At 38.5% G+C, this 17576-nt stretch overlaps 1 protein-coding gene across 4 annotated transcripts in view; it reads left to right on the forward strand.

Moving 5' to 3' along the window:
- The window catches only part of AKAP6 (A-kinase anchoring protein 6), a 293258-nt gene that overhangs the window by 265264 nt on the left and 10418 nt on the right, over nucleotides 1-17576 (forward strand). The window lies entirely within an intron of this gene.

The following is a 17576-nucleotide window of genomic DNA, read 5'->3' on the forward strand; positions in this document are numbered from 1 at the left end:
GTTTTAGCAAAAGAGGTTTTTATTTCCCCCATCTGTTTTTTTGTGGTAAATTCTTTTCCCCCAGATTTATCATTCCATAGTTTGCTGATATAATGTTATATGTCACCTAAATTTTAGCTTCAGAATTACACAGATGCCTTATAGTTTGCCTAACAAGACCCTGCTGGCAATCGTCTTAAAAGAAAAAGGAGTCTGTCTGGCAATTGCAACAGCAATAGCAACAATCTTTAGTCAACTAAACCCAAAATTGCCATCTAAAATTCCTGCTCAACAGCTGGAGAAGCTTTAACTCACTATGCACTTTCTTTTAGAGGGTCTAGTCTACTTGAAAGACTGAACAGTTAAAAAAGGATTTGGGACAGACTCAGTCATGGTCATGCCCACAAGTTTACAACAGTTAAGTCAAAGGGGGAATATGTACGTTGTTTTATGCAGGTTTTTTTGATCTTTTGCTCAACCAGTGGTATACCCAATGTAAGTTATGTGTTTAGCCTCAGTGGATTATTCCAGCAGCTACAGATGTTCACAGTTTGGGGACGTCCTGTCCAGGTCAGAGATGTCTCTGTATAGAAAGCTACAATGAGGTGACCATGGAAATTCACTTTTCTGGGACTGTTTTACCAGTACTGGAGTATATAAAACTTGTACTGCTATGGCTGAGAGAGAGACAAAACTGTGGTTTCTAATGGATTTTACTTCTTAAGTTGCAATTCAATATTCCTGCCTTTTTGGTGACTGGAGAAACTGCTTTTTCTCCAGACTGCTCATTCATTGAATGAGGAACATATCTGTTTTATGGAGCAGACAATCTCTTCTCTTATTCAACAGAGAGGGCTAATTATTGAAGGGACAGTATTAATCATGCTTTTAAAATGCAGATTTTGAGCTAAGGCAATTTGGGTTAAGGTGCTGTAATTCTCACATTGTCCCGAAAATGTATGAAATATTCATTTGTCTGATCGCTGAGTTCACTACTATGCTTCATGAAAAAAATAATGAATTTATTTCTCTTGTTCTCCTGAGTCATCCCGTGTGTACACTACACTGTATGTCCAGCAAACCCCCCATCTGTATTGGCTTGAAAGTATGCTGTACATCCAGCCACATAATTGAAAATAATAAGGCCACAATAAATGGTGTGGCCTTGGGGTATAACACCCAAGGGATTCAATTGGTGTCGCTTTGCATGAATGTCCATGCATCATGGTAATTGAGGTAACATAACCAATTACCACATTTTAATTAGAGTTGTAAGGACTTGGGAAAATCTGCAATGGTGAGACAGCTCACTTAAAAAAAAAAAAAAGCACCTCTCTTTTCTACAAGCTTGTTTCTTAGGAGGTAAAGAGCCTCCTTAAAGCTCTCTTTAGGATTTTTTCCAACTTCCTCTTGGTTTCATTCTTTATAATGCACTTTGAAAAACAAGTTGTTTAAAAATACTATATTGCTTCTGATCTGGTATCTTTATCCCTTTTGTCTATTTATCTGTTTCTGTGATGCTTTCTGGAAAAGAAAACAGTTTTTAATAATGCTAGGCATGGTGTCTCCCCTTCTCTATATTTAATTCACTGGTGCAATATTTTGTCAAGCCATGGACTGACACTTGTTCTAAGCTTAAAAAAACCAAACAACAAAAAAACTGCCTTCAGAGGTAAAAAATGAATTTGTCATTGTTCAGTTATTTGTTGGATAGCTTCACTAAACAAAAACTTCGTTTCTGAAAGATTCTTATTTTATCACAAGCCGTTATTTTGTAAGGTGGGATCTAGCTAAAGATCTTGCCTAAAATTTAAAAGTTCATCAGAAGTGCCTAATACAACAAAGTACTGAGTGATGATTAACTTAATTGGCTGAGGAGGGCACGCTACGTGTTGTAAAGTGCGGAACACCTATTACATGACCTAGCCCTCCAAAGTAATTATTTAATGACTTATGTTTGAACCTTTACAAATTGTTCTTTTCATTATCTATCACAAGTCATTTTTGTTTTGATATTGGACCTCTTCATAGTGTAGCGTATGACAGTACAATCTTGATTGCTTGTATTTGTTTCTGTCAGTCATAGTTTTACTCATATTTCAACGCTGAAGACTGCTCACTTTGGCACTTCCTTAAAATATGTATTTTTTAAGTGAATGGATATTTGATTGTAGAGTCTGTGATGTGATGCACCATCCTTGTACTTGAGGTGCGTGTGTTTTTGAGCTTCTGGGTTGCACTGCATGCCTGATTTGTGACATGGAATAATTATCTGTAGGATCTAAAAGAAAGTTACATAAATGGTGAACATAGGTCTAAATTTTTCTTGGACTTTAATTGAAGATAGGTGATATGCCCCACATTCTTGCAAGCAATTCTGTATTTCTCATAATTTTCTTGAAGACCAGACATAGTTATGATGGCAGCCATCATGGCAGTATGCAGAGTCTGGATGATCTGGCAAAACTAAAACTGGTAAAATCATTCTTGAGCAGATCTTGGTACAAAATTGCAGACTCAGTGGAGTTTAGTCAAAATTAATTAAAAATTCAGATACATACTGTGTTATATTCTTGAGAAAATCTCCTGAGTGGTCACCTGCAGCGGTAGCTTTTCAGAGTGAATAGAAAGAAAAAAAGAATACATTTAAGTCTTTCCACAGAGGTCTCTTCTCCATCCTCACAGACTGCAAAACTTTCTGTCACAACTAACTAACAGTTTAGGGCAACAATCCAGAGATTAAATACTTCATGCAACATTACCAATCTGCTAAATTGTTCATCTGTTTCCCTCACCTCTGGCAGATGTTGTCATGTTTTGCCATGGCTTTGTAAAATGATAGAAAGCCCAATGGGTATATTCAAATTCATAACCCCAGCGAAACCAGAACAAATTCCAGTCCACTGAGAGAGCAGACCCTCAGAGGTGATCATCTGAGCTCACTGCCACCAAGTCACTTTTGGCTGTTGCTCTGATTTTAATCACTTTGTGGGACTCTTTGGTTGTTGGTTGGATTAGGCACGGAGATGCTAATGGTTAATCCAGACTCCAGAGACTAAAGCAGGCCATAGTAAGCCTGAGCTCTCCCCCTGGAGAGGATGGAAAGTAAAGGTACATACTCCTAACTTTCTCTAGAGTCCCAGAAGGTGATTTGGGAGTAGGCTGAACAGTTAAGGTTGAGAGCAAATGTACTCACCAATTCTACCTTGTCGCTTGTGTGACCTTTGTTCTTTTCTGTTAATGAAAAGGGAGCACTGCATAGAAAGTCTTCATGTGTTTCATGAAGACTTTCTATGAAACTCTTCACAGTTTCAGTGCGGTCAATGCTAGGAATGGCTTTCCTGTGGAGCCTCTTCCAGTGCTCCATAAGGTGAACCACCTGAAACAGAAAGAGTAGTTCAGCATTCTTGCTCTTTCAATCCTTTTCTCTGCACTGAAATTTCCAGACATACAACATTTCCTGCTAATGTTGATGGTGTCGATTACATATGAATTTGTAGTTTCCAGTATAATGAAACCTATAAAAATATTTCTTGCAGCTTGTTCAACCACAATCCTACAGTAGCAGGTTTCGATTATGTCCTGGTTTCAGCGGGGATAGAGTTAATTTCCTTCCTAGTAAGCTGGTACAGTGCTGTGTTTTGGATTTAGGGTGAGAACAATGTTGATAACACACCGATATTTTAGCTGTTGCTAAGCAGTGCTTACACTAGTCAAGGACTTTTCAGCTTCCCATGCTCTACCGACTGAGAAGGCTGGAGGTGCACAAGAAGCTGGGAGGGGGCACAGCCAGGACAGCTGACCCCAACTGGCCAAAGGGACATTCCATACCGTGTGACATCATGCTCAGTACATAAACTGGGGGAAAGCTGGCCGGGGGGGCCGCTGCTGGGGGACTGGCTGGGCATTGGTCAGCGGGTGGTGAGCAATTGCACTGTGCATCACCTGCTTTGTGTATTATTGTTATTATTACATTATTATTATTGTTATTGTTATTTTATTTCCATTATTAAACTGTTTTTATCTCAACCCATGAGTTTTTCTCACTTCTACTCTTCCAATTCTCTCCCCCATCCCACCGGGAGGGGGCGGGGGGGGGAGTGAGCAAGCGGCTGTGTGGTGCTCAGTTGCCGACAGAGGTTAAACCACGACAGATCACCATCCACCTCAACTGGAATGAATATACTTCTTTGAGATGCATGTTTCTCTTCTGTGACTCCCTGCTAATTCTTCAGATGCATTTAGTTTCTTTGCCCTTTCCAGGGTACCCAGTAAACTTTGTAACATGAGAGGTGAAAGTTACTTTTTTGTTGTTGGCATGAGCAGAGGAAGATAAATGAAATTACATTAAAAGTAAAGAGTTATTTTAATGAGAAAATCAATCGCTGCAATACTTAATTACCCCAAGACCCCTTTGATTTTTTTTTTCTTGACAAAGCACACAACATTTCTGTGCAGTATTTGAAATTTACTTGCTTTTTTAGAAGACAGGTTTCTTTATGAAACTGGGAATGCTTCATAATGGCTGATCATGGTTTTAAACAAAAAGGCTACAAAAGCAAAATAAATAAAACATATATTTCCCAGTAGTATTTTTAAACCAAACATGGTTGCTTGATCGTGTATAACTACTGTCCACAGCTCTTACTACAGCAAAAAACTGACTTCAGGTATTCAAAGCAGAAAATATCATGATCACAGTGTTACAGGACTAGGTTCCTGGTGTTATAATTAGCTCAAAGCATAGTGTCTGAATTGGGTATAAAATACTGCGTCTGTAGTAACGTTTTTTAGTAGTATCCTGTGAGCAGTCTGTTTCAGTGACTGACAAGTCTTCTCTTTAAGTCACAGATACTTTGAATTTTTTTGTGCTCTATTATATTAGGGGAAGAATTACATAAACTTGCTGGCTCAGTGCCACAAAGTTTTGTATATACATCTCTATATATTTACATTTAAAAAGGATTACTTCTTTGGACTTCTTTTGTATTTCTTTTCTGGTTAATGCAGTTTTATTCTGTTCAAATGTATAAATTCAGAGAGAGGGAAAATCGACGTATTTTAAAGTTTCTTAGACACTAAACTGTTGCATCTCAGGAACTTTCAAGGCTGGTCAGTGGTGCTGTGTTACCCAGTAAGAGGCTGGAAATCTTTTCTTTTGGGGATATACAAAGCTTCTGTGTTCATCCGTGCGGCCGGAAGATACTTCTGTTTCTCAGCTATCTACTGGCGACTGTTTCAGACTGGTGCTGTTTTGGAGTTGGGTGAGGGAATTTCATAGCTGGTAGAAAGTTGGTAATGCTTCTCTGCTGATCTGTTTTTTTTAAATGGGTGGTGTTTACAAACCCTCAAGAGATTTAGAATGCCTTCAAAATGCCAGTTTATCACACGGCTCTCTAATTCAACGTATGATCATGAAAACACTGTCCCATCTCTCATGGGTAATAGCATTTGACTCTCATTGGTGGTGTATCTAACATTCTTAATTTCTTTGCATTTATAGATAACTACAATCTTAGTAAATCAACTTGCCACAATTCTTTAAAATAAATATTCATCAAGTAATTACAAAAATTCAGGTTTTGGGACAGCAGAATTCAATCCTGTAAAATCTAGAAATGTGAGCTTTAAAACTTTATAATGGGAAAAGTGAACATCACAGTAGCAGGTTTAGGTCTTTATAGTGTGGTGGCATATATTCTACCAACCATCTGTCAATCTATTCATCTTTTCTTCTGTGCTACAAATTAAATAATGGTTGAAACAGTGTGAGTAAAACACTTTCCACAGCTTTGATAAAAAGACATTCCCTGCTCCTGAAATGTTCATTAGAATGGTAAGATCTGTAAAATCTTCAAGCAAATTCTCAGGAATAATCAGTTTTAGTAGGAAAATAGGCAATATTTAGAAATTGGAAATCTGATGTTTCCAATGCATGCAGATGCCGAAAGAAGTGTCAAATGCCATTTAAATGGCAAAAATAACTCATTTAAAAAAAAAAAAAAAAAGAAAAAATGGCTAGGTTTTTATTTTCAAGGACAGAGGTCTTATTTCAAAAGAACTCACGTCCTATTTAGTCACTTAAGTATAGGGCCAGATATTTAAAAGCGCTCAGCAGATAGCAACCCTCATTGCAGTGCATTGTGTTCAGATTACAGGAGGAAGTCAGTGTTTTATTCAGATGCCTAATATCCACTAGTTATAAGATCATGACTCAGGCCAGCATTGTTTAAAAAATTAGAGTTAAGGGAAATAGACAAGTCACAAACTTGTGATTTTTTAATTAATTTAATGACTTGTTGCACTGCATGTCTAATGACCCCAGTTCTGCAAGGAATGGTATGTGAGTGTAATTGAAGCTAATTTTCTGATATTTTGTTTCAAGAGTTCTCAAACAAAATAATTTTTAGAAAGAGAGGAAGAAACCTTATTTTCTAACAGCTTGTACAGCAGTTATTTCCATCTTACAAGGGTCTTCCATATTGGATGATAGGGCTGCAATCCTCCAGCCATTATGGAAATGTATTTGCAGGATCTTCAGTAAATATATGCATAATCAGTGCCTCATTGTTCAATATTATAGGATGTTCTAGGAGCTGTATCAGCTGTAAGCAGACAGGAATACAATAAAAAACTATTTTAAAAATGCATGAAAATAAATAAGGTACAATTATTCACTCTTTTTCTTAACAAGCAAAGTAAAAGGTACCCAATGAAATTATCAGGCAGGAGATGTACAACAATCAAAAGGGTATAGTCTTTTCATTCAGTTCATAATAAAATTGAAACTTGTTCCTACAGGATGTTGTGGATAGCAAAAATACAAATGAGTTCAGTAAGTAATTAGACAAATTAATGGAGGAGACATCAATTAATGCTTATTAAATTCCAACTCGGAAAGTCCCCACAGACTGGCTTCTCAAATTTGGGATGGCAGCTTCTATACCATTCTATGTGTTTGCGGATATTTTAACTTTTCCATAAACATTCACTGCTGGCCACTGCAGGAGATGGACTCAGCTGAATGGACTGTTCATCTCACCCAAAATGACAGATGCTTTTTGAAAGCACATGAACTTGCAGATTTGAAGGCCTACCTATACTATATTTTTATGTATAGCAAAGAACTTTTAAGGAGTGCCTAAAGAGTTTTCATTGTATTTGTTTTTTTCACTATTTCCAAAGACTGGGATGTGGTCATTTAGGTAGTCTGCTTTCACCAGAACAAAACTTTGAAGAAGGTAGCCACTTAACAGTTTTTCAAGATATTTGTAGCACATTTTTCTGTTAATATACAGAAAATAGAATACATACATCTACTTAATATTTAAATATGTGCATACATTTATGTGTCTGAGGTACTATAATATACATTAAATAATAAAATGTAAATCGTTAGCAATGATCTGAATTTCATTTCTCCTTACATATAAGACGTTCATGTCATCGTTGTAGCTCTAATCCATATTCAGGTCTTCGTGTTTGGCGTGCAGTAATATGTAAATTACCTAGCCAGCTGCATTAAGCAGTGTTTGTTTATTCTATTTCTTTTGGCATAGCATATAACTGAATTTCTGCCAAAAATGTGGCTGCTTCAGGGAGCACTGTTCGAGTAGAAGGAAGTTTTGAAAGGAAACGCACATCATAAGTCTTTACTCTGTGAAACAGTAAAATCAAAACAAACTTTCTGTTCATAGAAGTATCTGTATTAATGTAAAATAATGGGCTTGTAAAATACAATGAGTGAACTGAATCTTTTTAGAATGCTCTGTTTACATTGGCTTTGTAAACAAGAATACAATAGTAAGAGGCAGTGATTTTTTCATACATGAGAAGGGTGACTAAAACTGGTGAAATGTGAAAATGGAAAGTTAAAGAGAAATTATTTTAAAATGGCATAATAATCTCCCCTAACACACAGCATTTAAATGCATTTAAATTTAGAAAACAGTGAAGTTTAAGTGTTAAAAAAATTGCATTAATGATGCATAGAGCTATCTACTTATGCTGGCAGTCCTTTCAGTCTTCCAGTCTGACACTTCCTTTTTTATCCAGCCAGCTAATTTCCCCTCTTTTGTGAGGAGTAACTGTTTTCACACTAGTGCTTACCCAGCAAGCCTCCTCATTGTTTCATGGTTAATTATCTTCTTGAGCTTCACCTTCTCGAGTGAAGGGAGAAAGACTGGGCCTCCCCACAGCTCTAATAAAAGCTAGGTTTTAGAGATGCACTGTGTGAATAAATGCAGTGTCTGATCTACCAACACAATAAATGAGTTCCTAAACTTTATGGAGTCACAGCTCATCCAGCAGGTTTACTGAACAATGCAGAAAGACACTTTATTTTAAAAATCCTTTCTTATTTTAAAAGGGGGGAGGAATATTGCTTCAGTGTGAAACCAAATACCATAAACTGTTCCAAAATCTCTAAGCATTACACAAAAGGTGCATGTGAAACATTCAGTTTCAGTACAAACCTGAGCTGCTGCATGAAAGACTTTGAGCTCTATACTTTAAAGTTGTATATTAACAACACTTATACTAATAATGTTAATACTAATAGCCCTGTGACCCTCAGTTGTTACACCACTTTGTAAACTCTTAGTACTCATTGGACGTTTTGTGCCTCACCAGAACTGAAAATAGCCGCTGTGGATAGACTTAAATCTTCAGTTTATGTTCCAATTTGAACCCAAGTTTAGACGGTGTAACATTTAAAATAAACTCTCCTGTAATAGAAGAAAGTTGAACAATGGCAATAGTGGTTTTGTAATCATGAGGTACTCCCCATTGTAATTTTGTACTCGGCCAAACTAAGGCAGGCAAATATAAACCTCTCACCATAACAAGATCTAGTTGTCTATTACTTTGTCTTCTTCTAAGTGAACTTCTACAAAGTATGCTTATATTAAATCATTTCTCAAGTGACCAAACCAAAATGTGCGTATAACACTGGCACTTGAGACATTGCACAGGATCTATTCGACATACTAGATTAGACTGAAAATTCCAATCCTTTTTTTCCAGCCAGCTCCAGGGCTGTGTTGGCATCTATTATGTACAGAGAAAACTATAAACTTCATCACTTACCAGTGATGGAGACAAGGAAAAAAATCTGGAAGTTCAAGGATGAGATGATCTTAGTGAAAGAGCTCTGCCTAGGGACCTCTTATACGTGGAGATAAGGCCAGTGTTTCTATTTTGCAACATTTGAAAAGCAGCTCTTTTTATACATAGGCTGTGTAATGGCAAGGAACAGTTGTATTGTTGTAGCCTCAAGGTGCTTACCACTGTAATTTTGATTCATCACCAGGACAACTCTCTGCCACTTATTGACAACTGTGGTGTTTAACTTAACACTTGGAAATCCAAAGGTAGGCAGACTGTGCAAGTACTTATAATATGCAGCATTCTTCTAGCCTTTGACTTCACAATACTTGCTTATTGACTCCCCCCTAGCCAATATCCCAAATTTACAGATGGTAAATCAATGACTTTAGGAAGTGCCTGAACTGAGATTATGAAAAAATTGTGTTGAAAATTTAAATAGTGGGGAAGAAAGAGTCCATTCTCTTTGATAACATGAATTAGCCTAAATTTGGTAGTCTCTCAACTGCTTCATGAGGAGCAGAAACTGATGATAGAGCCAGATATTCTTCATGCAGTCCTGTTATTCATAAATAATAGATAAAGTCTCCCTTTCCAGTATACAGGAAGAATTTTTATTTAGAAATTCAAGCCTCTCTTCTCCAGCTCTTAGTGAGAAAACTATCTTTCTAGGTTTCTCCTCAGGTCAAGCTCCCAGGGGCTTATGTCCCATTCTTTTGTACCTTATATCTACCTGTTTCTATGGTGATTCTAACTCTTTAGTGTTTCTCACAAACACTCATTTCTGCTGAAACAAAGCTCTTAAAAACTCTGTGATTCCAGATGTCCTGATGTCCCTGTTGTAGGCTGGAGAATGCTGTTGGGTCTACTGAGTCCATTTATAGTGTCCACTGAGTTGTTCTGGTTTAACTGAGAGTACACTGTCAAAGGAGTACCAGTTCCAATATAAATGATGCTAAACTGAAAGTATTCTTAACCAGTATGCAGACCTCTTAACTAGTACAAAGACAAAAAATAGTGATTTCATTATGCCACTGTAGCTGTGCTAGTACAAATTTGTTCATGAGCATCTGAATGCAGAATGCAACTGATTTGCCATCAATACGGGCATACCAGTGAAAAATTGTGCTGAACTTCTGCAGTGTAGACAAGCAATAGTTAGACCTGTTTAAGCATAGTCAGTTCCACAGATTTCCTGGGTTTGGTGGATTTTTTTGTCTTAACCATAAAGACTGATCTTTGGGTCAAATTCTGAGACTTGGCATGGAGGAACTCCCACCAACTTGCATAGGCGTGCATCTGAGGTGGAGTGCCAGGATTTGTTCTTTTCTGAACGAGGTGTGCATGGCAACATTTTGAGTTTGGGTAAAGCTAGGAATGTTTTTCTAAGAGTTTCATAAAGGGCTTGTGTTGGATTCTTGCACAAAGAAAATCATATATTCTTCTGAAGTAAAGGTGAGACTGAAATGACATTCAAGGGCGAAAAATCCTGTCATGTAACCTCTTGACAGATGAAAAGAAAACTACAAAGCAGCAAAAACAACAGTCAGTAAAATATGCCATGTAGCCAGGTTTTCTCATCACAAAAAAAGCAAAAAAAAGAAGCCCAAATACACAACTTGGCATATAGGTCTGGGATTGTAAACCTATTTGGACGACAATATGATTCGATATAAAAATGTTATAGATGTTATTCTGCTCTCTCGTAACATTTAAAGGGCTTCTTCAGCAAATGAGAACCAGAGATGTTAGAAAGCCATATGAGGATACGGTGGCAAAAAAGGAGGCTGCTGCTTCCATAGAGGCTGGAAAACGGATAATGGGTAGTGTGTTAGCAGTGGTACTCTGGGCACAGCACAGGGACTGAACGTGTTGAGTCCCTGCTTTCGCCTTGATCTGTGATAGAAGTTAGTTCCTGCAGGCCTTCTGCTGACACGGCTCACCTTCTGCTCCAGCCTGTCTTGTCTGCACCGACTGGTGTGTGGTGGAGGGGCTGGAGCCTTTCACTCTTTCTTTTGGCCATCTGGTACTGCAGGCAGCTTACCAAGAAAGTTAGAAGACCCTCACAGGACTCATGTGGAGGCACAACTGACCGCAGAGTGTTACCTAGCATCATCAAGTGACATTTGCCATTCTGCCATAGCAGAAGAATGGCCAATTTTTCTGACTTTTTAAAACACTTCCACTACTAGTAGGGACTAATAGTTTTCAGTTGGGCATCCTCTTAAAATGTCACTGCAGTTATTTCATCTGTTGCTTAGAAGATGTGCCCACAAAACCGCTATCGTGACAAAGAAGATTATCAGTTTTAAAACCTGGATATGACAATCCCATCCTCTAGAATTTTATTTCTGAGCATTATCAGAGACCTTCAAACATCGTCATAAAGACAGGTACCTGAGCAATGGTGGAACCTCGGTTGTTCCCCTAAGACCCAGCCTGCACTGAGATCCTTGCAGGTGACATCTGTGACTGCAGAGAGCAGAGGTGAAGTCAGAGGTGAAGTCAGAGGTGAAGTTTTAGCCTGGAGAAAAGGAGGCTGAGGGGAGACCTTATTGCACTCTACAACTACCTGAAAGGAGGTTGTAGCGAGGTGGGTGTCGGTCTCTTCTCCCAAATAACTAGCGATAGGACGAGAGGAAATGGCCTCAAGTTGCGGCAGGGGAGGTTTAGATTGGACGTGAGGAAAAATTTCTTTCCTGAAAGAGTGGTTAAACATTGGAACAGGCTGCCCAGGGAAGTGGTTGAGTCCCCATCCCTGGAGGTATTTAAAAGACGTGTAGATGAGGTGCTTAAGGACATGGTTTAGTGGGCATGGTGGTGTTGGGTTGACGGTTGGACTCGATGACCTTAGAGGTCTTTTCCAACCTTAATGATTCTATGATTCTATGATTCTATGAAGTCAGTGTCCTTCCTGTGGTACAGGAATCTGTACATACAACCACCCATGTAGGACCCTGGCAATACCTGTAAGCATTCATAACGCCTAACAGAAAAGCACAGGTTCTGCCTGTGCAAGATTGAGCATATTATTTCATCAATGGAGGCAATAATGATTGTAAAATGAAGCAAGAGAAAGTATGAACCACAGTTTTGGATCTTATTTTCTCAGGAAATACTCATGTACCTTCTTCTTTTAACTGCAATTATAACAAATACATATGTTCATGATCAGTTTCTCTAGTGATCTGTGATAAAGCATACCGCTTCCATATATTTTGAGACCATATTGTAATGTGCAGGTCACTTCAGTATTATGCACATGGAATATTAGGCATATGCTTATGCATATTAAAACGTTAGTGTTGGGAAATGGGGACGGTTTTCTTGTTGGCTATGGTATAGGGAACCCCATTTAGAAAATGAACTTAAGTGAAGCAGAGGTGAAGTGGGTACTGTACACATGACTATTTCCCTCAGCAGAAGTACTTGGCATGCTTGCATTTTCCAAAAGACAAAATCATGTTTGTCTTCTTTGAATGTGCACACATTCCTGGAGATGGGGGATGGTTTTCTTTCTTTCTCTTTCTTTTTCCCCTGGCCCCTAAGTGCAGTTCAGTTTGGATAATTTGTCCACAGCAACTGAAGGATATGTTGCAGGGGAGGGAGGAACAGAGTTTGTATTTATTATTGTAAAAGCTCTTTTTTTCATGTTAATTCCTTTAAAAAAATATAATGGTACGTAGGGGTTACATTACAGGCCTGTTTCACCAACACAAAGTATCTGTACTGGAGTAGCACATGCAAATGAAGCCGAAACAGAGAATCATTGTTTAATAAAATTTGCTGCAGAAAAAGCAAAACTATCCGCGTTTTAGTAAAGGAAACAAATGAAAAAATGCATTTTCGAGACTTATCCTTAAAGAGCACTGGGGTTAAGGAAATGTCTTTATTTGGCTTAATAGTCTTATTTCTTCCCATTAACATTTTCAGCAGATTAACTGTTTAACCATTAAACACCAACCCTACAAGCATTTAAGTGCACACCTAACTTTACCCACATGAGTTATCCCACTGAAATGGGAATACTGTCCTGAGCAAAATAGTTCAGGGTTCAAATTAGGAATAGCCAAACTCCTTAAAGCAGCACTTTCAAATACATTGCAATTAATTCAACCTCTCACTCTTCTGAGTCTGTAATTTAATTGGTTCTTGGCTTAATTATATTAGAAACTTTTAATGCAACAGTAAATACTTCCTAAGTGTTGTTTATCTAGTGGTAATATTTTAAAAATAGGAATATGCATAATATTGTGCATCTTCTTGTTCTTATTCCATTGTTATTTTTTACTTGCTTGGTCAAAACTATTTACCTTCTCTTACTGTGCACCATGTGACCATCGAGATCTACTCTAGATGTAGTCGTATTTAGTGACTTTATAACAATAAAGTCACTCTGACCTACTTAAAAGATACCCATTTTTAGAAAGATGACATATAGACACACACACGTATATATATGCGTGTGTGTATTTATACGCATACACTCTTGCACATATAAAAAACAAGTTTCTAAATTCCGGGAAATTTAGTACAGTTACACCAGCTGGTATCCAAAGAATTTTTGCCAGACAGAATGGTACCTTTGCAGCATGTTTTATCACAGACTTCAGCAAGGCCAAGACTTAAGAGTCAGCATACAGGGCTCACCCCACTGGAATCTGAAGCTCTGTAGCACACTCAAAGCTTCTCTTTAATTGTAGCCTTTCTTACATGTGGAGATCATCATGTCTGTCTGTGACAGACCCCTTTCTTGTTGGGAATTTGTGGTTCAAGGAGTGATACCTTGAACCAGGCTAGGTAGAACATCTTTTGCAGTGTGTAAGTGCAAACTCTGTAAGAGAGCCACATTCATCATTAACTGAAATGGGATAAAAAATATGGTGCGGCTCTCACACTAGTAAAGTTTTCCCAGTTGGAAATGGCAATAAAAGATTTGTCTGCTTTGTGTAAAAGATGTATTGTGCAATACTATACAGTTCTTCGGAGTGAAAAACAAGACAGACAGGAGAAGAAACAACAGCATTTTTTCCCAGTAAAGTGAGCAATCAGAATTTAGCTCTGACACCAGCTGAAGCTGACACTTATGTTGTACCTCCCATCCTCTGTATAACACTAAGTAAAGGATCAGTCTGGGGAATTTTAAATTTTCTGTTGGCAAGACCTAATAATCTATTACTATCATGATAATTCTAATCCTCCAGCACCCTACCTATGCACTGAGCAGCCTGATAAGGAGACACCTGACATGATGAAAATAGTCCTCAGGGATTCCTGGGTTTTACCCTGTTACTGCTGTCAGTGCAAACACAGGCTGGAGTGACACCACCTTCCATTCTTCACTCCAGAGGTTTATTCAAGAGTCTGTATGGTGCTGCTCTCTCCAACAACTACCTCAATGTCCAAAGTCTCTTTCTTGTTTGAGCAGCTTGCTAAATTTTGTAAAAAAGAAAGGAAAACATATACCCCTGCTGAAAACGCCAAATACAAAACGTTTGTGACGTAAGCCGAGTGGTTTGTTTCAAAGTTAAAACTTGGTCTGTACTTAGTAAGGTCTGCCAATTGTCCTGCTTTCAGCAGGGATAGAGTTAATTTCCTTCCTAGTAGCTGGTACAGTGCTGTGTTTTGGATTTAGGGTGAGAACAATGTTGATAACACACCGATGTTTTAGCTGTTGCTAGGTAGTGTTTACACTAGTCAAGGACTTTTCAGCTTCCCATGCTCTACCGACTGAGAAGGCTGGAGGTGCACAAGAAGCTGGGAGGGGGCACAGCCAGGACAGCTGACCCAGACTGGCCAAAGGGACATTCCATACCATGTGACATCATGCTCAGCATATAAAGCTGGGGGAAGAAGAAGGAAGGGGGGGACATTGGGAGTGATGGCGTTTGTCTTCCCAAGTAACCGTTTCGTGTGATGGAGCCCTGCTTTCCTGGAGATGGCTGAACACCTGCCTGCCGGTGGGAAGGAGCGAATGAATTCCTTGTTTTGCTTTGCTTGCGTGCACAGCTTTTGCTTTACCTATTAAAGTGTCTTTATCTCAACCCATGAGTTTTCTCACTTTTACCCTTCCGATTCTCTCCCCCATCCCACTGCGGGGGAGTGAGCGAGCGGCTATGGGGTGCTTAGTTGCCGGCTGAGGTTAAACCACAACACAATGTACCTGATAACCACTAAAGTTGTACTGGTAGGTTTCTTCAAGGGAGATGATGCTTATAAGAAAAGTAGTAATTGCTAATATCAATTTAGTCGGTTCCTTGGACAGAGAAAGCTATGCTGGTAAAATGACATTATCTACATAAGAGCCTTTGGAAGTATATCTGTGACAATCAGAAGAAAAAAAATATGATCAAATCCCTTACCGTCACAGCTATGCCTGCAAAACTTCTGAGTATATACCAGGTCTCAGAAAAGCATGTGCATTTGAAGAATAAAAAATAGGCTTTGAAGTGAGGAGCACTCAGTGAAGATGAATGGGCTGAGGTCACAACTCTACATGTTTTATTATTTTAGTCCATCTGACTTGCAGAACAAACAAGGCAGCCAAGTGCTGATTTACAGAGGGAAGGTTATCTTCCTGACCAATAAGGACCAAATGTTTTGGTTTTGAGCAACAAAATCAGATTCTATGGAACATAAAATCCTTGGAACCCACTGCTGATTTCCTGCCTTCAGGAATTTCTTTTTGCAGCTGGCAGAAGTTTAAAACAGTAAAATTGTGCAGTTTAGGAAGCTTTTCACAGCAATGTCTTCCTAATGCTAGGTATGACAGAGTCGTAAAACATGCCACAGAAAAATTGAGTAATTGTAGCTGATTTCTTGTTTAAACTAACAGGTTTTCAAACTAACTTAATTTAATTATTGTCATTCTCTTGCACCAGTTTTTACTTGCAGGTTGGTTAAGGGTCAGCTATAGGTGGGAAACTGCGTCCAACTAAGTACCAACCAAGAGCCATTATGAAAACATGGCAAACTGGCAAATCGAAATATGGATTTCCGAACTCCACAATGTACAGAACTGCTCTGATAGCCTTAGTTGCCTAGCAAATGGGTGTTTTCATGGAAATCTAACATTTAAGCTATCACTAGCCAATATCTCACAGGGGAAAAAAAAAAGGACTCTAACAAATTTACTCCATAAAAGCTTTGGGGTAGGTAGATCCACAAAGAGACTCTAGCCTTCAACATTAGACATGACAGTTTCTCAAAATCCCAAAAGCCTCCTAACCTGCCAAGGAGGAAAAAATTCTTTGGCACCCATACTTCTGCCCATGATTATTTGCAGTATCTTAACACAGCTGTAGTACTCGGGGACCTACCTTACAACTAAGCCCAATGAAGCATAAGGACATCTTACATGGAGAATATCTTGGTTTATCAAATATATTAATAATCATATCACCCTGCTGAATGGCGGATAGCTATTCTGCCCAATTTGGAGAAAATAATTCTTCCTTATGTCAGTTGAGTATTTTAGCCATTGGTCTACTGGACATACTGGGATGGGATAGCCTTGTGTCTTGCACAGAAACAGTGCCACCTATATCCATAATTAAATAGACACTGGAGCAGGGATTTGGACCTATCTGTGCCTCTTGCCAGTCAAATGTGCTAAACACTGCACTGCAGGATAAAATTCTCCTCGTCTATCTATGACCCAATTAATATTTAATTGTTTTATGCAAAATGAAACAGGAGACGCAGGCTTCTTTTCAGAACAGCATATAGGTAGGACTTCTCCTGAGAGCATGGGAACCTGGTTCATGTCTCTTATGTTCAGTCTGACAAAGTGTCCCATGCCCAAAATCAGTGCCCTAACTGTTGAGCTGTTGGAGAACATCCCATGATTTTTCACAAAAGGGCTTTAGTTCCTACTTCAAAAAGAGAGTTCCCAGCTGAGAATCGCAGTTAGAGATACACGCCTTCCCCTTCACAATTAACCTTGGCCGAGTGTTGATGAATCTAAGTCAGTAACTAAGTTGTGTACAACTGCACTTCATTGGACTACAGCCTCATTTTATCTCCTTGTATTTCTGTAAGTTTGTAAGTTTGTTGTGATTTAGATTGCTGTTTGGCATGTGATCAATGCTGTATTTGAAAAACAAAACTTGCTCCAAGAAAGCTCGAGAGAGCAAGAGATCATAGTTGAATGGTTTTTTGGAAAAAGTGCTTGCTTTTCTGGATATAGTGATCATTGTTCAGCTGTTAAGATGATTTAAACTAACAATTCTACATTAGTTAACAGTTCTGTTACAAGACTTATTGTATAAGCAAAGTCTTCCCTAAAATGGAGGCCTCTTAATAAATAGAAAAATAAAGTAAAATTAATTTGTGCCCAGCGAACCAGCCCCAAAATCAGGGACCACTTCTGTCTTATTTTGAGGGGTTTAAGGTGAGTCCGTACTGTTGGCCACTTGACGCATCACATTTGAGTGAGAAAAGTTGTCAAGATGTTCTTCCTCTCCCACACATGTTTCTAGAAGGAACAATTC

This window comes from Aptenodytes patagonicus, chromosome 7 (assembly GCF_965638725.1).
Source record: "Aptenodytes patagonicus chromosome 7, bAptPat1.pri.cur, whole genome shotgun sequence".
Taxonomy (NCBI): Eukaryota; Metazoa; Chordata; class Aves; order Sphenisciformes; family Spheniscidae; genus Aptenodytes; species Aptenodytes patagonicus.